The following is a 27,969-nucleotide window of genomic DNA, read 5'->3' on the forward strand; positions in this document are numbered from 1 at the left end:
ATCACCTCATGCATTGACTTTGTAGCTTTTTCTGCTAGGTGTTTTCTACAGTATTTAAATGTGCCATTTTGGGAAAAATAGATCCCAAGATAGTTAAATACTTGAACGATATCTATGACAGAGTTATTATATGTAAAACTGAGATTTTTCGGTTGTCTACCATTACTAAAAATTACAATTTTTGTTTTTTCTACATTAACTTTCATTTTCCAGACATCACAATATGAGTGAAATTTATCTAGCAACAATTGATGGTTCTTGACCGATTCCGTCATTAGCACAGTATCATCTGCATAGAGAGTTGCAAAAAGTTTAACATAAATATCCCTTTTTTCTTCTAGTGCATCTTCAATAGTGTTCAAACCAATCAAGTTCGCGTTGATGAAATAAAGGCAACAGTAGTATACCGGTGTTCAAAAGTCATAAATCAATTAAAAGAAAACAAATCCGGGTTACAAACTAAAACCGAGGGAAACACATCAATTATAAGAGGAAAACAAAGGAACAAAAAAAAACACTGAAGTGCAACAAAAACAAACGCAAAATACATAGAAACGAACTATTTGATAACAAGTGCCTTATTTCTTACTTGGTATAGGACATTTTAAGAAAAAATGGTGGGTTGAACCTGGTTTTATGGCTAGCCAAACCTCCCGCTTATATGACAATGTTAAAAAATATCGCTAAAATGACAACACTACGTGACAGAAATTCTGCACAAACACACGCAAGAACACTCATCACAGAGAAACGCACAAACAAATAATATAATAGTTGACACAACATGCAAACTGCAGAACAACAACGAACCTCCTCTATCAAAGATAGACACCACAAACAGTGACGCACTTACGTAACAAACATGCAGTCTCGAACTTTATACAAATATTTTCGCAATACCAGTCCAAACAATGTTCATGACAATGATGGAATTGAAAGGCAATTTTATAAATTATTTGGACTACAAACGATAAGACATAACACATTATCCAACCGAAACCATAACAGAAACATCAAAAATAAATACATGAATGTTGGATGTACAAAATACCGAGACACGTCGTAGAGCAATGCAAATTTACACTCGGTATAACAGTCATATTCTTGAATAGGTCACGTTCGGTACTTAGCAGACAGACGACATAGATTTTACACCAAAATCTAAGACGTAGTAAAAATGTCATTAGTTAATTTAGACACAGACACATCGTATAGATCAACCAATTCGTGATGGTGTCAATAAAATTTACGGAGTGTCATTTTTAATCTTTCCTCCTCATAACTCTGTTGGAGCAGTTTCTGCGTTAGGAAAACACTCCTGTATATGAAGTCAGTATAGTGTGAACATGCACGAGCATAACGTATCAATTTAGATATGTAAACACCATACGACGGAAAAGAGGGTATGTTACTGCTGAGAAATGGGAAATCATTAATCTTAAAAAGTTTTCCAAATCATTTAAGAAAAGTGAGAACAGAAAAGGAGATAAATTTTAGACCAATATTGTATGAAAAATAATATGATGTATTGCCATTATAAGATAAACATGACTTAATATTATCATACATCTTATGAATTATGGTATACATATGACCATTAATGTTATTCAATAACATATTTTACCATAAAGCGTCTCTTCTGACTGTGTCAAACGCTTTTTGTAAATACACATATGCACAAAACATTTTTTTCTTTTTTAATTTCAAAATTTCAAAGAAAGAATGCAGTATAAATATGCAATCTACTGTTGAATATCCACTTTTAAATCCAAATTGATTTTCATTTATTAACAAAACTTCATCGGAAATGATAATCTATGACATAAGATCGAAGTGAATAAGTAACTGACAATTGTGATAGGTCTATAGTTTTTTTGATCAAATCTGTTTCACTTATTCTTATATAATGGATTGATCGTGCCAATTACCCAAGATTCTGGTATAATCCAAGTTCTAAAAACTAAGTTAAACAATTCAACATATACATCAATTAAAAAATCAAAAGAAGATTTAATGTATTCATTTATAATTATATCGTCGCCACAGGCTTTCTTACTTTTTAGTTTCTTAATACAATTCATAATCTCGTCCTTTGTAATTAGACCATTAAGTGTACCATTTAATTCATTTAAAATATCTTGGTCAACATTTGGTAAAACCATAGGATCGCGGGTGCCTGAATTTAGATCTCTGAAAAAGTTAAGAAAATTATCAAAATTTATGTCCGGTTGTTTCGTGTGTTCCCGCTTATTTAAAATATTTTAATACTCTTTTGAATTTTGAGATCTGAGGTTATTTATTTTTTAGCCATATCCAGTCTATGATTTTTAATGGCTTTGTCCATACCTTTTTTATATTTCCTCTCAGAATCTTTAACTTCGTTATATAATAAAAGCGAAGGTGTTGATATGAGCCTGCGCTTAAGTTTTCTTAAGCTTTGCCTCGCAAATTTGCAGTCATAATTAAACCATGGCTTGTCTCCTTTGTTTTTAGGGGCTCGCCTTTTCGGTATATCAGTTCGCATTTCAAACGTTGTCTTAGCAGAAAGAACTAATGCAATCTCATTTACAAATGCGTTAACATTGTTATCATCAACATTTTCTTTCACATTTTTCAAATTACGTAACAAACTGTCTAATCTATCAACATTGATATTAGCTCTAAATTCAGGTGCCTTTTTATGATTCCATTTATTAATCTTTTGTCTTGACTGATCATTCGGACTGTCCAGGTCATTACAATCTATAACAAATGCATTGCTTTGTAAGCGAAAATACAATGGACAATGAACATCTGAATACAAGTGTTTAACACATCAAAATCAATAAGTTTCTCTAAAACGTTAACATTACTCTGACAATAGTCTACAACGCTAGCATTTTTGCAGGTAAATTTCCCAGTTTTATCATTTCCCAGTCTACCATTCATAATGAATATGTTGTTACATTTACATAAACCAAGCAGGTTATTACCGTAACGTGTTTTCTCTTCATCCATACTGATACGATCTCTGGGTATATTATACAATTCTAAATTACATACATCATTTATAGATACACCCTCCAAATCTCTACTTATATCTTTTTCATCAATTAATTCATAATCTTTCTCATTTGAGGTACGTCCGTAAAAATCACCAATAATAAAAATATGTTCAAATGTGGTTGAAAATTCCAAGTATTCATTTTCAATGTCATTGAATTCATCAGGGGAAGAATATGTTGTATATTCTAGTGGGATATAGACTACTCCGAATAGTATATCCTCGTTATTTAAAAATTTAGAAATTTTACACCATAGAACATATTTACTATTTGTTTCAAGCACTTCTATAGAGTATTCAGATTTTCTATATACCCGATTATAATGCCACCTGATTTCACTCTTGATATTTTACGTCTATTTTTGAATTTTGATTTGTAACCAGATAAATGAATATCATCCATATCGTCAGTTTTTGTTTCAACAAAGCAAGCAATATCATGTTTTCGGATCAAATTTTAAAATTCTGGATATTGTAGCCTATGTTTTAGGCCACAACAATTTACATATAAAAGATCTATAGCTTTTGTTTTTAGACAAATCTACAGTTTCATCAAAAGAGGACTAACTTATACCATCATGATTTATATTAACATTTTAATCAATATCTTAATCGACGTTTACATTTTCAAAAATACAATTAATCTGTTCAAATGTTTCATCATTACACATAGTTTTATTACAGTTACTATTTACATCATTATTAGCAATGTCTACATAAATAATATCAGATCTATCAATTAGTGTTGAACTGTCAATATGGTGCACTCCTAGGCAATCCAATAACTGTCCCTTCGGAGTATACCCTGTGCGGGATCGTTTCCTGGGGTTGCTATCAGATGAGGGGGTTGATGTTAGTTGTTCAATGCGAAGGCGTGTGGCGTAACTTTTGCAATGTGGTGTGGCTTAACCTAGGCGCTGTGGTGTGGCATCGCTTTGGCGTGGTGGCGAAGATCCACCTTGGCGTGTTGGTAGACTGCCACCTTGGTATGGCATTTCTGCTGTCTCGACTTCGTCGCGGATTAGGTTCAGCTCATTTTCTATAAAGAGGCGGTCTTCCGCCATCTTGATATCGTCCAAACCTGTGAACGTTCCAGAACTCAATTTTATAGTCAATGCCTAGTTCGTTGTAAAGAAAGCACCGGAGAAGTTCTTCGGTATTTTCATCTCTGACATTATGAAGCCCGGTAAAAACAAGATTGTTCTTCATGGAGCGGCACTGAAGGTCGAGCACTCTTTCCTTCATGTTATCAAGCTCCGTTTGACAGTTGCATTCTTGCCGCTGGTCTCTCAATTCTGATAATTTTTTAAAGAGTTTATTAAAGCAGGCTTTTGCTTGTTCGAGTTCATTTGAATTTTTCTCGTTGACGCTTTTGTTTCTGTCGCATCAAGCTTTTACATCGTCAAATAAGTTCCCTTTTTCCTTGAACATTGGTTTCAAGTTCCGTTACTTTGGTTTGACAAGATTTTTGTCCCTGCTCGTTAGTTATTACCCTACTGGTCTAGGATGTAATTATATTTTTAATTTCTACAAACTTCTCAATCCCCTTTTCAACAACTTGCAATCTTTTATCAATGCTCGATACCAAGCTAATAAAAGTGTTCAATAGTAAAGGTACGCTTTGGTCGTCTCCATTGCCTTCAATAATTGTCCTTCTATCTTCCATTAGTTTACGTGTCTCGCTCAAATCCATTATGTGTATTGAGGTTGCGTGTAAACACTTATGGGCATAGTTGGATCTTAAAGTCCAAAGTTTAACTTCGATGAACTGTTCAGTAGCGCTTTCAAAAACGTTGTATTGTTCAATCTTAGTTAGTTTTATTCGTTACGTGTAGGTGTTATGTTCTATTTTGGTGATGTCTATGAAGAATAAACAAATTGTGTGAAAATAAATAAACCATTTATTTTTTATTGGCTCTCTTCATCCCAAAATAAAGTCCGTTAGATATCAATTCCAATCATATCTCACATATCTCCATAGCATCTTTGATTTCGCTATATTTTCAATATTTTGTACTCTGAAAATTTACACGTCCATCATTCTAAAGGGCACATAACTCTTCTATGATCTTGTATTTTAAGAGCGTTATTAAATTTTCTAAGTTTGACCATAGTGGAAAAAAAGTTATATCTACACATAAATACATGTAAATATATAAGAGATTATAGAAGAGGGGGAGAGGGGGAAGATATCAAAGGGATACTCACCTATAAGTCCAAGACAGACTGGCAACGCCATGGCAAAAAGCAAAATTAATGACCAAAAAGACAGATAACAGTCTATAGAACTCAACTTAGAAAACTAAAGAGTGTAGAAATATGTGTGGTTTTTTATGTTTTGCTTCAAATTATGAACATGTGTATGAGTTATGCATTAAAAAGGTGTGGTGTATAGTTTTATTGTATGGTATGTCGAAGATTACGTTAATTTTGAAACTTGTAAGATTAAAGAAAACAACTCTTCATAAATTTCATGGTCCGAAATTCATTATAACCTTTTGTCAAATATGGTCGTGTTTACACCTAAAAATAAGACTGTGGCAACTGAAAAAGTTTTAGAATCATACAATTTAAATACAATTTGTGCTTCTCAGAATTACCTACTTTCGTAATTCTAATAATCCGATTATTTTGTGTTTTACTTTCAAAGGTCGTCAAAATAAACTAAGTTGGGGAATTAAAATGTATACTATGGTCACCTCAGATGTTAATGGTATTGTATCAATTGATTGACCTAAACAATTGATAGCTTCAAACATTATTATGTTTATTATTTATACAATCCTCGAATGGTGTCATCATCTCATTTACACCATACACCCTGTCACATACAACATTACACCATTCACCATACATCATTCCCCTTTCCTCTTTCCCGATTCATTCAAATACTGTTCACGCTATTCAAAATAACCAACCATGAAAGGTGTTTGAGCAAGATGAAAAATTAAAAATGTTTTACTTAAACAAACTTAAATTTACGAACCATACAACATTCATCATGCAACATACACTATTCCCTATTACTTTATATATAAGTATTACGGTCGTTGTCATGTATATATGTCGACCAAGTCGAGGTACGTTTATCTCAACTCACAAGCACCGTGTTTAAGTGTCATAGATCTTTAGATTGCATGATCTATTAATTAACCGATTATGTTCTATTCCCTAATATGACATTATGACTGAGAATGGATTCGTATGGCTCTGTTCATATTTCCTGAGTTTCCCTCTGGTTTAGTTTTTGCTATCATGATCTGTATATTATGAATTTTGGGTCATCTAAGGAGAAAAAAACTTTTAAATACAAACTCTGCAATCAAATTATATTTGATAGAGAATAAATACTATAGTTAAGACGATTTTATGCTTTGAGGTTCTGATCCTGTACTCTTCGACTAAATTTCCTCGTGTCCTCCATGAAAAACTACATATTTTTGTGGTTGATATACAAACGAATACGTGTTTCTGAAATCATCTTTATTTAATACGTTCTGGTTCAAAAGTTTGGTACATAAAATGTTTAGATCATAAAAGCAAATAGCACTTAAGATAACAGTCAAAATTAAAGGACGCTTTCTGTCGATGCAAAGGTCAAAATTGTGTTCCTTATGTTTAAATGTCTAACATCAAATCTTAAGAGGCATTCATTAATTCACTTCTTCGTTGGGTAAAATTCAAAATTATCAAACAAAAACTAAGGTTCAAACTTTGTCAAGCAAAATTGACCTAAGATGGATTTAGTTTTTTCATTTATGTCCGTGTTGGTCATATAGCTCTTCACATGTTCGTGTATTGATACATCTTTGGCTTTTCAAATTTACAGCACGAAGGCAAATATAGATTAGTGTACCGACGATCCAAATTTATAAAGTATCATGAATAATAAAATAATTTTTCTACGTTCAGGTACGTGCTTTCCAACGACACTAGTAAGTGAATTTTAGTCTGTATTAGTAATTTCGATGTAAAGATCTACTGGAAAGTCTGAACAATAATTTATTGAGTCATGTTCAGTCTTTTAGTAAATGGTTTCATTTTGACTGCAAGTGTTTTGTCTGAACAGTTCTAAATTTGCCGCAGTGAATGAGCCATAAAATTGATTGGAAGACTGAAAATGACTTTTAAAATTATTGTTCAGTCTTTTAAGAGATTTTTAGATGAAAATGATCGTTTTAATTCAATTTTTTTTTAATAGTGAGCCGGCCAAATAGTTAAAATCAGATCATTCCCAAATCTCAGCGAATGCTCCTCTAAATATTTGAAAAGAGGAACGAAAGACACCAGAGGGACAGTCAAACTCATAGATCGAAAACAAACTGACAACGCCATGGCCAAAAATAAAAAGACAAACAGACAAATAATAGTACAGATGACACAACATAGAAAACTAAAGACTAAGGTTCCTACTGTGTATAGGTTATATAAACGATACAAACAAATCCGTCAAATAGTGGTTTCTTCTTGGACTCAAGTAAGCGTTTTACAACTAATCTTTCAGTACTTTTAACTAGCTCTCTTTCTATTATCACAATCATTGACTTTTGTAATAAAGCATATGAAAATAACGGTTTTAAACATTTCTATTGTGTAGAAAATTATTTCGATGTTTTAAAAACATAACATGCGTTTAATGGTCCTTTCAATTCTGTTGACAGTTTTAACTTTTCGACTTTCAACACTGCACTTCCACACAATGTTTTGTCCTTATTGATTAAATAATCGTTTTGGTAATCTGGCTGCAAATTTATTTCCTGCAAATCATATCAAGCTTTCTCCTGTAGTTGATAGGTAAATATGCTAGATGTTTAATTGAGGTGTGATGAGATTATTAAAGTCTCCTTGACAACATCTATGTTAGTTTCTGGAATAAGTTTAGTGACACATTAAAGGTTTTCACATGGGCACCAAATGCGCCCTTTAATAAGAATTTTGTTCCGGTATTGGTATGACAGTTTTTTGCTAAACTCAGTCATGGCCCGTCTAAATTTTACTTGATTGAAACATTTAACTACACATACGGTTACCTTGATGATATTTTGTCTTTACATTTAGTGCCAAAATCTATTCTAGGGTACATACTCAAAATGAATCTAATATAAACAGTAATAACTGCCTTTATTATATTCGCATATTTCAGTTTCATATGGGAAACTCGATATTAAAATTAATGACAAAAATGGACAATCTTTTTTTCCATGTTTTTATTTTTTTAACGGTAATTTTCATTTGACCAATTCTTAAAATAGTTATATATCCCAACGCGTTTGATATGCCCGTGTCTGTAGTGACGTTATAAATAAAATGAATGTAATCTATGTATCACTAGAAAATGATTAAGTCAAGGATTTTTCAAAAACAAATTAATCACAACTTTTAACAAAGTGTTTTACAGATATATTATTTGGTTTGGAAGTTAGGCTGTACCTCTAAAAATGTAGAAAACGTATTACAAACGGGATATCACATTCTAATTTTTACGATGGTGTTTTTTTTAAGTCCGTAAATTTAGATACGACCCGTGTAAGCTTATTTACACTTCGAATAAACATTTTCTAATAGTTCATCAATTAAATATTTTAATTATATCATTGAATATTGTTTTTATCGGTACAAACATTAATTTTGTTGTTCAATACATTAAATCATAACTGAATATATTTTGTTATTGTTATTGACACTTACGACGTTGGTTTTCTCTTTTGAGTTGTCACTTTGTCATGTCTGGTCCTTTCATTGCTTGCTATGCAGTATGAGGTTTCCTGATGAAGCTAAATACAGAACGTGTTTATTTCATTCAATGCTGTTTAGAAGAAATAAAAAGTCAAGCTTCCCTGATGCCACTGCTCATAGACAATGTCCCCGAGGGTATCACCAGCCAAGTAGTCATCCTCTTTGTGCTGATTTTGTTTATACACGTAAAACGTTGAAATATTTAAAACACTAAGGGGTTTCTAACACAAGGTACAGACTGATTTGATCGTATTAGACACAACTTTTCGGAATGTTCGGTTATGAATGCTATTGAACATGCATTTGATTTGGCTTTGCAACTGTTCTTCCAAAAACTTCATATAAATGTGGAAACCGTGGTCATTTCTATATTTCATAATAGATACATGTAAGCTTATTTAATCATGTTAATCGATTTGCTAACCTCGATTTTAAGAATGTAAATGTCTTGGGGAAGTAAGACAACGTGTGTCAATTTTTAGATGTTGTCAGTACATAATGTTCTGTTTAAATGGTTAATCCTTTGTATCAGAATGCTGGATGAATAAAGGTAAACGCGCAAACCTTATTTTTATTTCTGCTATTTACTGGTACAAAATACCAGGAGAGCGTTTACTACTTTACAAGAAAAGAATTCACTGTTTTTCATGGATACTGATTCTCTTAACTGATGACCTCATTTAAATCAAACTCTTTTCAGAAATCAGTATAAACTCGTGTATTTTCAAATTTCACGGACGGGAAAGAACAAATAAATGTAAAATTTATTGTATTTAAAGAAAATCGATTGAAGCAAAATGTCAAGTGCATTAAATCATCCATAATGACAGAAATCTTTAAAATGCACAAAACGGAAGTAGAAAAGCTAAGAACATGCATAAAATAACTTACTTTTAATTAATATAAAAGCTTTCCCAGTATTGTGATTTTAACAGTGAAAAATAAAAATAGCACTGTGATTTCGTGCGTCCAAAGAGCACTAAGTAAAGTTTTTGCAATAGAAGTAAAAGAAGAATGCCTTGCCGATAAAAGACTAAAGGGCAAAGAGGCATTAGGCCACCAACCTTAGACAGTTGTCATGTGTTACTTTGTTTTAAGTTCAAACGCATTTCCACTAGTCATACTATTTTCAAAATTCCCCATGGATGAATTAAGAAAGTATTAAAAAACTAAGGTAAGAAACTACCGCAGGTTATGTTTGAACATTAGATGATTTTGTCTATTTTTTTGGGCCTTTTAGTTCTTATTCTTTATTTCTGTGTTGTAGTTTATCTTAAGTCTTTTTTCTTTTGACCTTTGTGTTATTAGTTTTACCACAACTGGTGATTTGGTACCTAGAAACTTTTGTACAGAAAAAAAAACATATGACTTTTAACAGTAACGCTATAATATACACTTAGATATTCTAAGAACCGATCTGATGATTCAATCCCTTCTATTGTCACTACAATTCACTACTGTCCCAGGTTGGAAAGATAATTTAGCGCTCACTCACATATAATCCCCGCAAAATTGTTTATGCGCCTATAATCCAGTGGTTATCGTAAGTTGCTCTCTGCCATCTTTTTATTTTCTTTCATTGTGATAATATCTATCAGGCGGTTTGTTTTCCATCTTGAATTGAGTCACGTTTTGTCATACTAGAGACTTTTATAGATGACTTTTCGATATGGATTTCGCTAGTTGTTAAAGGCCTTAGGGTGACCTGTAATTGTTCATATCTTTGGCATTTGGGATATCAATGGTTGTCTTATTAACAATTAAACCGCATCTTCCTATTTATTTATATGTATAGAGAAACTGTACAAAGCAAATATGATCAGATAAGTTCTTCAAATAAGTCGACATAATCGAAAATGTTCATTGACTCCTAATAGCACTTAAAATTATAATTTTTAGAACTGGAAAAAAGGATACAAAAACACATTAAAGATACCGGGCTTATAATAATGTACGTCATACGCGCGTAGTTTTACTTAAAACTTACCAGTGACGCTCAAATAAAAAAGGTAAAAGCCCAATTAAAGCATGAAGTTTAAGAACATTGATAAAGTTAGGTATACCTCATACATTGACTTACGTCTAGAAATTGACAATGAAGGTCAGTTGATAACAAAACTTTACGAAAAAAGAGATGATCCAGCTTCCCATCGTGAACTTAACATTTTTATGAAGCAATATTCCAGCAGCACCTGCATATGGGACATATATCTCTCAGTTGATACGATATTCCAAAGCTTGCATTTCCTATCATGATTTTCTTGATAGAGTGTTGCTGCTTACAAAAATAGCTATTAAACCAAGGGTTGTAAGTGGTGAAATTAAAGTCAGTCCTTCGAAAATTTTACGGACGCCATCACTAGTTGGTTGGAATATTTGTTTCACAAATGAGACAGATATGTTCCAACTGTCATAACAACAATATCGTCATCGTTTTTCCGAATGTGAAATCACCGCATTATATTTATCACCGAGTTTGTTCTAACATGAGCAGCATGACGGATGCAACATCTAGAGCAGGATTTGCCTACCTTTCCGGAGCCACTGAGATCAACCCCGGTTTTGGGCGGGGTTTTTGTAGTTCATTCTTTAGCTTTCTTTGTTGTGTTATTTATACTGTTGTTTGTCATTGGTCGGTTTTCGTTTTTTTTTGCCATGGCATTGTCAGTTTCTCATCGACTTACTATGTATGAGTTTGAATATCTCTTTGGTATCATCTGCCTCTCATTTCGTAATGCATCGATACCACAGCTGGTGCTGTAAAAGTTCTTAGAAATGTTATTTACTAAGTAGACAGTGCTTCACACAGACATTATGTATAACATACATTTATTTATTTATTTTTTCGTTGATAAATTAAGAAATTTGTTCAGAAGCTTATATTCAAATTTCTACATTAAAGTTGAATCTATCTAGTTTTATGGCAATAACATGCATGTCCGTTTTGTTATAAAGCTCCTCACACAATTGCATATTTTCAATTGTTTTAGAGTTTCTTATGAAAGTAAATAATGAAAAGTACTATTATTTCACCAACATTTCAAAGTATTATTTTTATTTATAGGACCGATATTTGTCCTTCAATATGCATTTTCGTTTAAAGCGTTTTAACTTTTATCTTGACAATTATGGGGGAAAAGAGAACAGATACTAATGGGACAAGCAAAACTCATTTCTCCTTTAATAACAAACAACGGCATGGCCTCAAAAAGGACAGGAAAACAACCAACAATTCCAAAACATTACATATAAACCGACAATTGAGCAACACAACATGAAAACAACTAAAATCCGGTAATGAAAGCATGCACTCCGGAAAGGTAGGTAATTCCTGCTCCACATGTGGCATCAATCTCTAACAGATAGAGAGAAACTTTAAAAGTCTAAAAGACCACGATTGGATCTACAAAAAAGACAAATCATTTGAATTTTAGAATTTTCTCCTTCATGCATAGTTCTAATTGTATTTTCCGGTTTTGCTTTACTTGATGTCCTTCTTGGTTATGGCCGCTCTTCAATGTTTGCATTATTGTTTTGATAAATACATATTTTAGCGTTGGTCTTGACTAAGAAGACATTGCATATCGGAAGCTCAATCGATAAAGTTGAGATGGTACTGTTATAAGGAGGTCGTTTACAATTTCGTATATGTGATCGTATTAAAGGGTACCATTTCAACTTTATCGATTGCGCATCCGACATGCAATGTCTCCTCACAGTTTGTTGTCCTTAAAAGCAGATCTCATTTTTGCCGAATCTATGACATTTATGTCGCAAAAACGAGACATAACGCTCCAAATTCCATCGTCGTCGGCTATGCCGTGATCGTCAACGGCGTCAACATTAAAGTTCAGTCTAACGTCGATCTAAGGTTAAAAAAATTCAATTATAAATAACTCTGTCAAACCTTCATGGAATTTTACATATGTTTTGAGGGAATATTTGTATGTTTTAAAGACGGTATCCGGAGCAAAATAATCAAAATATTGTTTACTGATAGAATAACTTAGATGTTTGCAGTTTAGAAGTAGATACAGCTAGGTGTTAAATTTTGTTACACATCAATTACTTTGCCAATCTCCATAAAATGTAATGAAATTTTGGCAGAAGCTTATTTATGATTATGAGATAATGTCTGGGGCAAAATTTTGAAAATATATTTCTTTTGTTTTTCAATATTTTACTGCAGTTAACATTTACACAATGTCTTGGATTAAATTGTTTAAACATAATAATTTTGTAAACCTCCATGTATTGTATTGAAACTTTGACAGACACTTATTTTCAAAATCAAAAAATTACATCTAAAGAAAATTCTGTATTCTATTGATAAATGGACTCATGTTTTACAGTAAAGATTGCCCTTTAACACTGACAGCAGCAATCGTAGGAGAGAAACAGGGTTCCATGGAATCCCTTACGAATTGTTTATGTTCATGACAATTATCATGAAAACAACTTTATGAAAGTCTCTTTGATTAATTTATATCGTATTAAAAATTCATGCAGGAACGAAAAACAAGACTAAAGTACTCAGATGAAAATTAAGCCTTTTTGACGGCGTATGAGAGGTACGTCATTAGTCAAATTAAACATGTCATATTCTCACGAATAGTAAAAAAAATGGTTTATTTTGTCAAAAAAGTATTGAAAAAATTGATTATCTTGGTCGAATCAATGGAATCGAACAAGGAAGTATTTAGCGTATATTCAATATAAGAACGACTAATTATCCAATAACAGATGTGTACTTTCAATTCTAATAGGTAAAATTTGTATAATTCTATTTTTTCATGGTATGTTTTTCCTAATTAGTTATTTCTAATGGGATACTGAATCCGTCCAAATTAAATTGAATGTGTAAATACTAATCATATTATCATTCAGTTGGCAAGCAATCGCAAATGTTCGTTCTAAATCACGACTGATTGAAACACAAGCACTTTTAATTTCATTTAGATTAAATTGTTTAGTTTAAAGCTTGATAGAGGCTTTGAAAGAAGATAACACCACCAATCAAAAACAAGGCATTGTTGTCTACTCAACGATTAAGTTTTGCATTAAAGTATTAGTACAGAACATTGACATTATGATCCATGTCACAACAGCTATAGTAATATTTTTCAAAACAAGGTATTGATATCACTGAATATAAACTACCCCGGCGAAAAATGTTTGTGCTCAATAGTATCTAATGTCCGGTACGGTGACGGACAATCAACAGACAGAGAAATGTAGAAATTCTGTTTATTTATATGTTGTTTTAATGATATTGAAGAATAAACATACACATATAACTATTTTCGATAGTGTGATGTAATATTTTCTACCACCGTTCTAGATTTATGGAGAAATAAGTAAAAAGGCACATCAAAATGGTGAATTGAGTGAACCCTGCCTCGAATTTGTTTAATTTCTCTTTAAATTGAGCACATTGTATGGAAAGAAAGGTACGGAAAGAAAGATATTAACACGGAGATGTCAAGACTTTTCACTATGATCGCCTCAATATTTGCATGTCTGTGCATGGAATGAAAGAAGTGGGTCATGTCAAAATTGAAGCACCCGGTTTTGTCAATGTGTACGACCCGGTTTTGTCCTTAAATTTCACAAAGCAGACCCGGTTTTGTCATAGAAAATAATGCATAATCGCATGACGAAAATTAAAATATGGCGTTCAACAGCAGTTTGAGGGATCGTTGAAAAACATTTTCTTTCAGAGGATAACTTATAACCTTTTTGAATCCGTAAACACTTGAATTCCTGCTATATTAGAACAAAGCAAATTTCAATTTTGTTTTGTATAAAAAAAAAAGGAAAAATTAAAAAGAAATGAAGGTTTTGAAACGGAATTAGATTTTTTATATCATCTATACAAATTTAAGTGTTCAAACTTAATTAGTGTACGGCTTTGAAAATTTAAGGACGCACATTTGATATGGGATTTTCTGGGACAACAAGATGGTTATCTTAGTGTCCGCTCTACTTAAAGGGAAGACAGTATAATCGTTTGAAAATAAATATTCTGAAACTAAACGTTCATTACAAAGCAAGAGAATTAGACAAATGTATGTGCATGCAGAATCGCCCAAGAAAAGGAATTTCCATGCGGCGCAAAGGATCACAGTAATAGTGCGTTAAAAATCTGTTTACCCCTCCTTGTTACAATAATACTAAGTATAAATTAGTATAAAAGTCTTAGGCCATCCAAAAATTGCAATAATGATTATTTGATTAGTAATTTTTATAAATAAACGATGTTTTATCTCTCTTTTTTTTCTTTTTTTTTTTTTAACATTAACAAATTCTTTAATGCACTAGTATCAAGTTGTTAACAACTGCCCTGTATAGTACAACTATTATATATAGGTTTATCTCTTCATTGTATAATGATCATCGTACATTGACAAATGTTCTACAATTTAAGCAATTTGGTCAAGTTTAAAATTGTCAATATGCAAGGGCGGACCGAGGCCATGATTTTTTAAAGGGGCGTATTCATAAACGGATTTTATACCGCCGAGCGTAGCAAGGGGAACTTTTTTTAACGATTTTATGCTAAATAAAAAATCATATATAAATCGTAAAAAAAATGATAAAATAATTATTTCTAGTTCCAAAAGGGGGGAGGGGTCGGCGTTCTCCCTCTACTCCCCTGGATCCGCCACTGATATAATGTAACTATATCGTATACCATCATTAAATTTAATAAAAGACGAAAAAACAGAGACAGCCGCCAATCGCATATTTATTATAGGGGCTCTGAAATCAAATGAGTTAAGCCTTTTTCAACTCACTGAATTTTATAGTTTGTTCATATGTTGTGCTGTTATACCAGTTTTTTCTTGTTTTTTTTTTTTTGAAGGGGGAGCGGGGGGCTTACACATTCAACCCCGTCATTCTGTATGTGCCAGTACCGAATCTAGGTGCCTGTAAATCGGTTGTTGTCTTTTGTTGCTGTATATCATACATATATTTGTTATTCGTTTTTTATTTTGTACATAAATCTAGGTCGTTAGTTTTTACATTAATTTTTTTTTTTACAGTTTTCATTTCGGGGCCTTTTTTAGCTTTCTATTCCGTATGGGCGTTTCTCATTGTTGGATGCCATACGGTGTTCTATATTTGTTAACTTTTACGTCATTTGGTCTCTGATGGAAAGCTGTCTCATTGTCATTTTTCACGGGCTAAATTGCCAATTAGGTTGTTCTAAGAAGACGAAGACGAAGATATTGGACGTTATAATGTTGCAAACCAACTTTTATTTATAAAAAGAAATTATTCTTTCATGCCATGCTCAATGCTCATTTTAACATAGGAAGGCATTATATTTGTTAAAATTTTTAAACCAAGCGTTAGCCAGGTATAAAATATTGACAAATATAATGCCTACCTATGTTAAAATGAGCGTAGAGCATGGCATGATAGAATTATTTTGTTTCTAATGGGGAAGTTTAGAACTTGTGTATTTCGAAGCGGACATAAAAAATACACGTTCGAAAGGCAACCATTTTGATTTGAGATATCCAAAACGTTCTAATAGATATAAGAAGATGTGGTATGAGTGCCAATGAGACAACTTTCTATCCAAGTCACAATTTGTAAAAGTAAACCATTATAGGTCATTGTACGGCCTTCAAAACGGAGCTTTTTCTCTCACTGTCCGTCAATGGATGAACGAATGAGTAAATATATTGTAAACATAGCGTATAGTGTAGTAAAGCATACTATCCTTACTCTTTTGATAAATTGATATGGTAACACAATCATTCCACATCTTCTTATTTTTACATCATTACAGTAGTATAGAAAACAAACAAACATTTTTGAGATGTATTTCTATTTGTATCCATCTGATGACTTAAGCCTTTTTCAACTGATTTTTATAGTTCGTTCTTATGTACTGTTACACCAATTTCCCAGGTTAGGGGGAGGGTTGGGATCCCGCTAAGATGTTTAACCCCGTCACATTCTGTATATATTTACCTGTCCCAAGCCAGGAGCCTGTATTCCAGTGGTTGTCGTTTGTTGCTGTGTTACATATTTGTTTTTCGTTCATTTTTTTTTTGTACATAAACTAGTCCGTTAGTTTCCTCGTTTGAATTGTTTTACACTTGTCATTTCGGGGCCTTTTATAGCTGACTATGTTGTATGAGCTTTGTTCATTGTTGCAGGCCGTACGGCGACCTACAGTTGTTAATTTTTGTGACATTTGATCTCTTGTGACGAGCTGTCTCATTGGCAATCACACCACATCTTCTTTTTGCTATCATAAGGAATTAATGTAAGTACATGATATAAAGTATTTATTTCCATTTAAACTTAGTTCGAAGATAAGATCAATAAGGTATACGTATAGCATTCAAAAATGTCTACTCCCTATTTCGAAAAGTTCCCGTTTGAAATATATTTTAACACATGTTTGTATTGCAATAACATCTGTATAACATCTTTTTGACTCAAATAATTAATTTCTTCCGATGGGCAATGTCCAGATCCGTGCTAACGTAGCTGTTCATAAATTTGTGGTTTCAAAACAAAACAAAACCGGGTCCTATACTGAGACAAAACAGGGTCCTTGTGTAATAAACAACATTGACGAAACATGGTCCTTCCATTTTGACATGACCCATTTCTTCCGTTCCGTGCACAGAAATGCAAATATTGAGGTGCTCATAGTGACTAGCCATGCAATCTCTGTGTTAATATCTTTCTTTCCGTACTTTTCTTTCCGTACAATGTGCACAATTTAAAAAGAAATTAAACAAATTCGTAGCAAGGTTCACTCAATTCACCATTTTCATGTACCTTTTTACTTATTTCTCCATTAATCTAGAACGGTTGTAGAAAATATTTCATCACACAATCGAAAATAGTTATATGTGTATGTTTATTCTTCAATGTCATTAAAAGCCAAATAAATAAATAGAAATTCTACCTTTTCTCTGTCTGTTGATTGTCCGTCACCGTACCGGACATTAGATACTATCGAGTCCAAACGTTTTTTGCCGGGGTAGTTTAGACACAGTGAATATATAGCATTCCTAATATGAAAATTGAATCGTACAGCTATGACTTGACTGAAGTAAATGCCCAAAATGAATGCTTTTGATAGTTGAATTAATACTCATCTTACAAATAATGTGATACTAATATGATGAAAGGCTAAATTTCATATTTGTCTTGCATATTTCGTGTTTTTGTTTAAATTCCACTCAAACTACTTACATGTTTATCGATTCTAAATTGAATTAAAAAGTTCAAGTTATATAATCTAAATTATGCATGATGGCCTTATAGGCAACAAAGGTGGAGTTTGTTTCCAAAAAAAATGATTTTAACAAGACAACTTGAATTTAATTTCATATACATGTAACGTATTATAAAAGTGTTCATCAATGATGTAATTTAAAGATGTATAAAAATCAATAAGCACTAGCTAAAAATGTATTCCGATCAATGTTGAACCGAGAAAGTAGGAACGATTGATGTGCCTTTCAATTAACATTATCAGATCAAATGGTTATATTTTATATAACCTGAGTGGTCTTAAATGCCAGAAACATTGATGAATTTGCCTAAGATGCCATTTTAAGCTTGATTTAAGCTTGGTTTAAGACGTAAAAAATACATTTGTAAAAGCATACAAAGGTATATGTATGCTTTCATGACAGGACAATTGAAAAGATTATTCTGTGGCATCAAAAAGGAGAATTTTCAAAATGCTGAAATTAATTTCCTATATTCTTTTTTCAGTATCATGCTAAATATGAGCCTATATAATTCATTAATATTGAAAATCGTTTATCAATTTTGATAAACCATCTAAGAGATACTTCATTGTGGAATCGCTTGAACTCCAAACACAGCAAGACCTTGTGCTTCGACTAGGTATGGATATCCTGCTATCCTCCTACACCAGCCATGTGAATTCAGACCATTTTTAAAATGTTAGATAAAAAGTATTACACAAGTGGTAAATTTACAGCTATTCTGGAGTTCATATATATACGAACATGAAAACATGTCACTCGTAAGCTCAAACATAGACATACAAATTGGTCAAGGAATTTGTGATGGTGACCATAAAACTTAGGTATTGTCGCTTTCAACATAAACATAAAGAGATGTAATATAATTGCCAATGAGACATATATCCACCTAAGTCCAAATGACATAAATGTAAGCGACTATAGGTAACTGTACGGCCTTTGTCAATGAGGAGACGGAATACTGCACAGGGGACTAGAAAAGGTTCCGAAATGACAAAAACTACAACAATTTTTCACATTCACTCCTCATTTCATTTCATTTCATTCCTACTGCAGTTTTTGCGTTAGAAGTAAACACCTTTTAAGGAAGTCGGTACAATGTGGAGATGTATCGGAGTATCGTATCAATTAAAAGATGTAAATGACATACGATTTTACAGAATATGTGTTTCTTCCGAGAAATTGATATTTTACAATTGAAAAACTGAAATCATCACGTTTCATATTCTTTTATACGAATACATCTCACATTCAGCTTTTTCAATAGTTCTTACTATAATGAATTTGTCATTCACTTTTGATCTATCTTTCCTCCGGACCCAAAAAAAATCAGGATATGGTAGTTTTTTGAAATATTTAAAGAAAAAGTCGGATCAAAATACCAAGGAGCAATCAAAAACCATAATTCTTATAAAATCAGACATCACTTTGACAAAGTCTGAAAAATACTTCCCAATCAAAGAGTTTAGGAGCTCTGAGGGTAAAGACGGCCATTGTTTCTATTTTTTGGTATATCAATATTTAAAAAGAGAGAAAAATGCAAGAACAATTAAGCTAGCCACTGTGAAATATTTTTAATTTCAACATGGTGGACGAGGTCAGATTATTAAAAGTATTTGCGAAGGCAACTTTATTCATACTGAAAAATAACTAACTTAATAAAATGCAACTAAATGTAACTGTTGATATATATCAATTTCACAAATAATACATGATGGTCTGGAAGTATAGATTCTAGGTACTGACGTTGTTTATCATCTTAATTACGTGTTATAGTGTTCTTTTATTTGTCTTTGTAAATTATTAACCTTTACTGTTTAGTCTATTTTTGGTAATATCCTTTAGGCGTGGCTCCGTACTTATGCATCCCGCCATTGTGTTGTTGTGCTGTGGTCATATTTTGTATTCTTATCTGTCATTTTTGCTCATGTGCTTTGTCTATGTGCCATTTTGTTTTTCTTTGTTGACTTATTTGTTGGTTTTTATAATGATTAAGATTATAACACAATGTTGACTGCTGTAACCCTATTTTTAACATTTGTACCTATTATGTTTGTTTGTTTGGTTCACACATTGTTGTCAATATAATGCAATTTTATGCGACTGTCTTACAAGTGAGAGGTTTAGCTAGCTATAAAACCAGGTTTAATCCACCATTTTCTACAAAAGGAAATGCCTGTACAAAGTCAGGCAGGAATATGACAGTTGTTTTCCATTCATTTGATGTGTTCGAGCTTTTGATTTTGCCATTTCATAAGGGACTTTCTGATTTGAATTTTCCTTGGAGTTCGGTATTTTTGTTATTTTACTTTCCAAAATGACAACAAGAGTGCACATGCTGAAATGTCTCGCCTGCTTTAAATTAAATTTCATATCATACACCAAATGAAGTTGGCCTATTGAATATTCTCAGATACTGTAAGCCTTAGGGCCAGAAAAACAGACCTGATTGCCAAAATTGAACATTGACTATATTAATGAACCATGAAAATGAGGTCAAGGTTTGATGAATCTTACCAAACAGACATGTACACCTTACAATCATTCCTTACAGCAAATATAGTTGACCAATGGCTTACTGCATTTGATAAATGGACAAAACCATGAAAACTTGCCAGACATACATGTCTACCTAACAATCATTCCATGATATATACCAAATATAGTGGTCCTATAGCTTATAGTATCATAGATAGAACCCAAACAGGAAAATTTAAAACATTGTCCAATGAATCAAAAAAAAAGGTCAAGGTCAGATGAAACCAGTCAGACGGACCTAACATTCATTCCACACACCAAATAAGCTAATATTTTGCTTATCATGCTTATAGTATCTGAGAAACAGACCAAACCACAAAAGCTTTACATTGACAAATGAACCATGAAAATGAAGTCAAGTTCAGAAGAAACTTTTCAGTAGAACATGTACACCTTTTAGTCATTCAACACACCAAATATAGTTGACCTATTTCTTATAGTGTCTGAGATACAAACTTGACCACGAAAACTTAACATTGATCACTGATCCATGAAATGAGGTTGAAATCAGGTGAACCATGTCTGAGGGATATATGTAGACCTGGCAAGCATCCAATATACAAAGTATAGTTACCATATAACTCATAACAAGGAAGTAATTCACAGCGACAAAAAAACTGAAACAAGCATGGCAATACATAGTCCCCTACCAGCTAAAAATTCATTGCACTGGAACAACTAATTTGATCTATAACTTGTCCTGGTGTTAACATGGTTAAACTATATAATGAATATCAAATCATAATCTTCAAGCATGACGAAAAAAAGTGTGGAAAACTGATTATTTGCGTGAATTTTCTAAGTCCGAGGACCATAACGCTGCAAAAAAATCACCTGAACCGAACAAAATTCAAACTTGAACTGTAACTTGTCATTGTAAAACTATATACCAAAAACCAAATCAATATTTTCAAGTATAATGAAAAAAATGCGGAAAACTGATAATCTCCTGAATTTTCTAAATCCAAGAAACATAAGTCTGCACAAAATCATCAGATGGGAACAAAATTCGAGCTGAATATGTAACTTGTCATGGAAAACTACATACCAATAGGCATGACGAAAAAAAGTGTGAAAACCGATTACTTGCGTGAATTTTTAAGTCCAAGGACCATCGCTCTGCACAAAATCATCAGACCGGAACAAAAATCAAATTTAATTTGTAACTGGTAATGATAAAACTATAAACCAAATATCAAATCAATATCTTCTAGCACGAAGGTAAAAAGTGTGGGAAAACTGATTTGCCGGACTGAAAATTGGACAGACATCGAGACAGACAGACGGACGGAGTGCAAACCTGAACTTCGTCGATTGGGGACTGAAAATATTCAAGCAGTTGCTCAACCATGAAAATAACAATAGACATATGACAGACAGGAAACTTCGTAATATTAGAAAATAAGGCATTTGCATACAAGGTAGGAAGCATACAGGTCTTCTACCTTCTGAAATATAAAGCGTTATATACAAATAGTTTATGCTGTCGCTGCCGCTGGATTGTAATCCTATGTCTTGCATTCTGCGACTTTCGACGCTAATTGGCCCTGAGACTAAAGGGTTGGGCCAATACATATAATCATGAATCTTCGATTAAAAAACCAAGAAAATTACCGTCAAATACATTGTAGGTACAGTAAATCACATTTCAGTCATTTGAACTTGCCTCTTCCCAGTCACGACGAATTGTTTTGTAAATCATATTGTTTAGATTTACGATTTCCAGTCCAGGTACTTAATCTATGCTGATGCAATTCTATTTATCTAGCAAACATAAAGTACTTGGGGAGAATATTCAGACATTATGTTTTTTTGTCGACGGAATGATAATAAATTGAAAGATTACTCGGAAAGGTTGTGGAATGTTTCCGCAAATCGTAACAAAAACGGATCATAATTAAATGTTCTTGTCTTTTACGTTGTAAAATGTGTCTTCCAATTTCTTTTAGATCCGTCTATTCCAGGTTAAGATACGTCAAACATAATTTGGAAGCGAAACTTTGCCACCGGAAGTGAAAATCCTGTATTGCTTTTCGTCCTTTTTCCCGTATCGGACTGGACAGAAGAGCAATATTTACTCATGATTTATGTCAACAGGACAACGTCAACTGTATTACATATGCTGATTTATCCGTTATAGGACTGATTTGCTCCTATCATTCAATAAATATAAATAGTACACGAGTAACGAAGTTGCATACATATAAATATTCAATGAGGTACGAAATGACTATAATCATGACAAGAAAACAACGCCACCTATGTCACAGTTCGTTAGGTTTTTTTTGCTTTGTTATTATACTATTGTACTAGTTATTATACGTCCTTACTTTGCTTAAGTACCACACGAAGATAGTTCTACGTTTCATGAAGAAACTTCATTTATTATTATGTTTAATACACAAATATTGATTTAATAATCGTACACGATTTCTGCAAATGATTTCGATACTAACGAGTGCAGGATATCCCTCCTTCTACGAAGTGTGGAAGTCCCACAATGACATCACTAGGTTGGATATATTTGGAATATTTCGTAATACTGATTTTTTCCGGATTGTAAAAGAAACGTAAATAGTGAAAGGAAGAGAGCTCGAGACACGATTTCACTAGAAACAGAAGGGAAATGTGTAACACAGTATTTAAAGTCAATCTGTTCATTTGTTTATCTCCTGCTCATCAAATCAGTATGAAATTTTGAGGGGTTTCGAACTGTAAAATACAAAATGATTGACGTGAAAGGCTTTGAAAGTAGAATGTCTGGCCAGCCATATAGGGAATTGACGGATTGAAGCCGTCTTTTCCCAAAAACTAAAAATTTAGAAATACGGGCCATACCGATAACCGGGGTTGATCATATGTGTTCTGAAATGGAAAGTAGTTCCAACTTTGCTCGTGGTACTAATCGTGGGACTCAGTGCACATTCGTTTTGATTTGCTTCATACTTAAAAATATAGCTAATTAAATGTCCTGCACAAAGGACAATCCAATATGTACTTTAAAAACTAATTACGACTATGAAAATTATTCAGTCAAATATTTATCAATTGTTTGATGATGATATTATCAATTCCGTCAGGTACGTCGAGACAAAAAGTTTGAGAAACACACACATTCTGTTATATTAGAAAAACTTGAATGGTGTAGAATTTTACCAAATACATTTCTTGCTTCAAAATTTTTTCACTTAAGGTTGATATTAATTATGCTGATAGTCATATTATCGCTGTAATTGATACTGTCTACACACAACAAATCACATGTCTACATGGTTTGATTCAGTATTTTGAAACCCGAATTACCATGCTGAAAAATTGATTAACTTACCAAAATATATGATAGTAATCTTACAAATATTAATATTGATTACTTAAAAAAATTTAAAAGAAAAACTAGAAACTTTTACGGACTTTCAAAAAAACATAAATCACAAGATATTCAGGAAAAAATAAAAGGTCAAAACCAAACATACATTAAGGTACCTAGTCATCAGATCTAAAACTGCGTACTATAATTGCTGGGCCAGCTTGTAGTACCCACAGACTAAATAACTTTCTGGACATTAATCTGAAACTTATCTGCAAAATAGTGCCAAGCCATCACTACAGAAGTCAAAAAGTCTGAAAAGACCAGTTTTTGTCTGAATTTGCATGAATTTTTACTCGACATTCTTAATTTGTCTGAATAATTTTTAAAAATTCTTGACATAGTATGAATTTGTCTAATAAGGTTCTTGATTTTTCTTGACAAGTGTCTTGACAGTATGAACATTGTCTTAAAATTTCTCGACACTTCCTGTATCATCTGATAAGAGTCTGGATTAGTCTCGACCAATTCTTGACTGTCTTAAATTTGTCTCGATCTGTCTTGACATATTCTTGACATTCTTAATAATTGTCTGAATATGTCTCGACATATTCTTGACATTCTAAATAATGTCTGAATATGTCTCAACACATTCTTGACAGTCTTAAATATGTCTTGACACTATCTCAACAGTATAAATTTCGCTTGAAATGTGAACAGACTTATTCTGCACTGTTTATGACATTCTATTGCTGTTATATACTCCTTTTTATTATGGCTAAACTAAACTTTGAAGAATCAAGGATTAATTTGGTATAGTAAGATACCCTTTTGGTGCAACTAAGTTGGAATACTCTGAATAATCCCCCATGTAGTTTAATTTTGATTTATTTTTATTAAACATTTAAGTAATTGTTTTCACTTGGAATATAAGTCGAAGGTATTGACAAACAGCATTTAGATTTTTGTCGTTCGCAAAACTGCCAGTCAAATTTGCTTTACTAAAATAGGTGTCTTGTATCTCTTTTGGACCCCACAATTCATTTTTTGGGTTTGTGTGGCTAAAAAAAGAGGGGGGGGGGCTTTCGTTCAGGTCAAAGAATTTGTTCCCATCTTGATTCAAAAACCTTATTCATTTTTTAGAACAACCCAAAAACATTTTTTATTCAAATTTGAGTGTTGAATTTTATAATTTTTTATCAAAAATAAATATTTGTGATAACTCCTTCCTGAAAAGAAAAAAATGTTTAGATCTATATTATGCATGTCTGTTTGAGAACCATTTCATAAGACCGATGATTTCTATAGAAATCATTGATGGGACCCATTATAAATACATTTTTTTTTATTCTTCCTGGAGTAGATAATAATTTTCTTTTAATCTTTGGGAATTATTCAATTTGTTTTTATGTTAAAATAATTAACTTCATAATTTTGATGAAGAAAATCCATTTCAATTCAATTTTTTTTCATCAAAATGATGATTTTCATTTTCATCTATCAACAAACTTTTTAAATTGTAGTGGCATGGTCGGTCAACTGATAAGTTGTATGGCTGATTACAGGTAAAGCAATAACTTCCATTTGACAGTTGCGTGTACTCTGGGGTGTGGAATACCTTAATTTTATGGGGAACATCCTGTCCATGTGTAATACTTAATATATTCCAACAGATGACATAACACAAATTTTTCTTCTGTTAAATGAATGATTTGTATATCATCATAATTTGCTATTTATATAAACAACATTTTGGTATAATAATTATTTACCATATCAACATTGAATATTATGAATGTAGAATGAAATATGTCTACAGTATCATGTATGATTGGTTTGATTCATTTAATTTATAAGATTTAGGAATCAAAATTTGTAATTATTTAAAAACCCACATTGAAATTGTTTTATATCAACACACCCACATTTGAATTATTTTATACTTTAGATTTCATAGCCATATTTGCATTTGTAAAAATATTTATATACCCAAATTTTCAATTATTTTACATGCCCAACTTTTATTTTTGTTGTAAAGAAGTGTAACTTGAAACAACAGTATATCATATAAAGAGAAATAAAGATTAAAGTTATATCATGAATATTGGTCATGATTTGTAAAACTCAGAACTGTCAAGTAAATTTAAGACACGATTCAAAATGTTCAGAATATGTCAAGCCATACTGAGAAAAAATAAGAATGTCGAGAATATGTCGAGAAATTTCAAGACATTATTCAAATGTCAAGAATTTGTCAAGAAATTTGAAGACCATATTCAGAATGTCGGGAATATGTCGAGTAAATTTCATACAAATTTAATATAAATGAGAATTTGTCAAGAAAAATTAAGACACAAGTCATACTTTTGGAGAATGTCGAGTAAAAGTTCATGCAAATTAAGACAAAAACTGGTCTTTTCAGACTTTTAGACTTTTGTAGTGCATTTCAGAGAAGATATGGACTTCATCAATTTCATACCAGAAAGAGACACTTTAAGTTTTACTTGGAAAGTCTGGATGTTGTCAGTCTTTTTACAAATACCACGAACAGTGCAAGAATTGACCTCGTACAATTTTGGATACAGAGATATTCGGGAAAACATCGAATATATTCACGTCGGGTTTTATACTAGAGGGGCTTAGATTAGCATTAGAAAACAACCATTTCCTTTTTGATAATGAAATTTTATTTTTTGGTTTGTTTTTTTTTTTTTTTTTGGGGGGGGGGGGGGGGTTTCGCTTATTTCTTTATACTTTTATTATTCCATTATTTTTGTCTGCTTTTATTTATTTATTAATATTTTATCTTATGTAATGTTTGCCAAGATAGAGAAATTCAAAAACAAAACAGGATTTTCGTACTAGTTTTAAAGAGAAATTTAAAAACAATGGAAGGTCATACGAACATTTTGTTTTCTTTTAAAAAAAGACATTAATAGTACCAAAAATGTGCAATCATTCTAAAATTTCATTTTTTCCTTTATTTCGAAAATTCAATTTCCTGTAAGCATAAGGATGTCGGAAATTATTTGCATATACAATTTTATCTCTTATAACCTTACCTGTAACTGGGATCTTTCTGATGGTTTCATATCCGAAAAGGGGGTCCGTGTTCGGATAGAAAGTGGAGTAAAAATGGCACTGTCCTGAAACGGATTTAAAGTTAGCAGAGTAGCAGTTATCATCGATGGCACACAAGCTTGCACATTCGCGTACTGTTCTTGCAAAAAATGTTTCAATCTGTGTTCCACTTATAATGCATGTATTTTTCTCATTTTCAAATTTCTGTAGTTTAGTTTTCAGAGTGTTTGTACATTGTGATAACAGTACTGCAGCAGCTACAGCTGAGTGAATCATTTGTGTAATCATTGTACCGTGATTTTATCCTACAAAATACTCATGTTCCTGCTTTTGCTCAATTATCTTGAACATATATACTCAATACGATCAGCTTTCTGAGAACAGTTAAAACAGTGTCTTATTTCATAACCAGTATGCTTTCCAGTGAGTACTCTTCACATCAATAAATATTCATTTGTTTGTCAACCAATGGGCTAGTCTCAATTAGGTTATTTTAAGCTTTAAAAGATGCTTTTAGATTGTCCTATGAGATGAAAATACCTGGAGCATATCATATAATTAAATTATCTCACTAAGAATTTATTGGTTTTGCAAAATGTGAGTAGCAATTTATTTGATTTTGTTTTAATTTACTTGAAATGTTGTTACATAAAGTACAATATGTATATATTGAAAGATTTAAATAATGCGGAAAACATGAGCAGGACTTTTTCCTACATAACAGATAACCAGAAAATATTTTCTTTTGATCTTTCAAAAAACTATCACAAATTACTTAGTAAGCTACGCTGTATGAAGGTTGTGATATTCAAAGTATTGCGTATTTTGTTTTTAAATTTTCATCACACGACGTGTATTTTCTTCTATAATCCTCGGCGTATTCTCACTTCTTTAATCCTCCGCGTATTCTATTTATAGTATCCTCCTCTTTTTCTCACTTCTATAATCATCCGCTTTTTCTTATTTCTTATAACACCCATTTCCCTAGGTCG

General features: G+C 32.2%; 1 long non-coding RNA gene across 1 annotated transcript in view; it reads right to left on the minus strand.

The window, feature by feature from the left end:
* Positions 1-27,383, minus strand: part of LOC127735937 (uncharacterized) — a 45,242-nt gene extending 17,859 nt beyond the window's left edge. Inside the window, exon 1 of the long non-coding RNA XR_007998664.1 lies at positions 26,959-27,383. This is a non-coding gene — a long non-coding RNA (uncharacterized LOC127735937). The remainder of the gene's footprint in view (positions 1-26,958) is intronic.
* Positions 27,384-27,969: the final 586 nt, after the last annotated feature.

The sequence above is a fragment of the Mytilus californianus genome, unplaced genomic scaffold (assembly GCF_021869535.1).
Source record: "Mytilus californianus isolate M0D057914Y unplaced genomic scaffold, xbMytCali1.0.p SCAF_3, whole genome shotgun sequence".
NCBI classification, from domain to species: domain Eukaryota; kingdom Metazoa; phylum Mollusca; class Bivalvia; order Mytilida; family Mytilidae; genus Mytilus; species Mytilus californianus.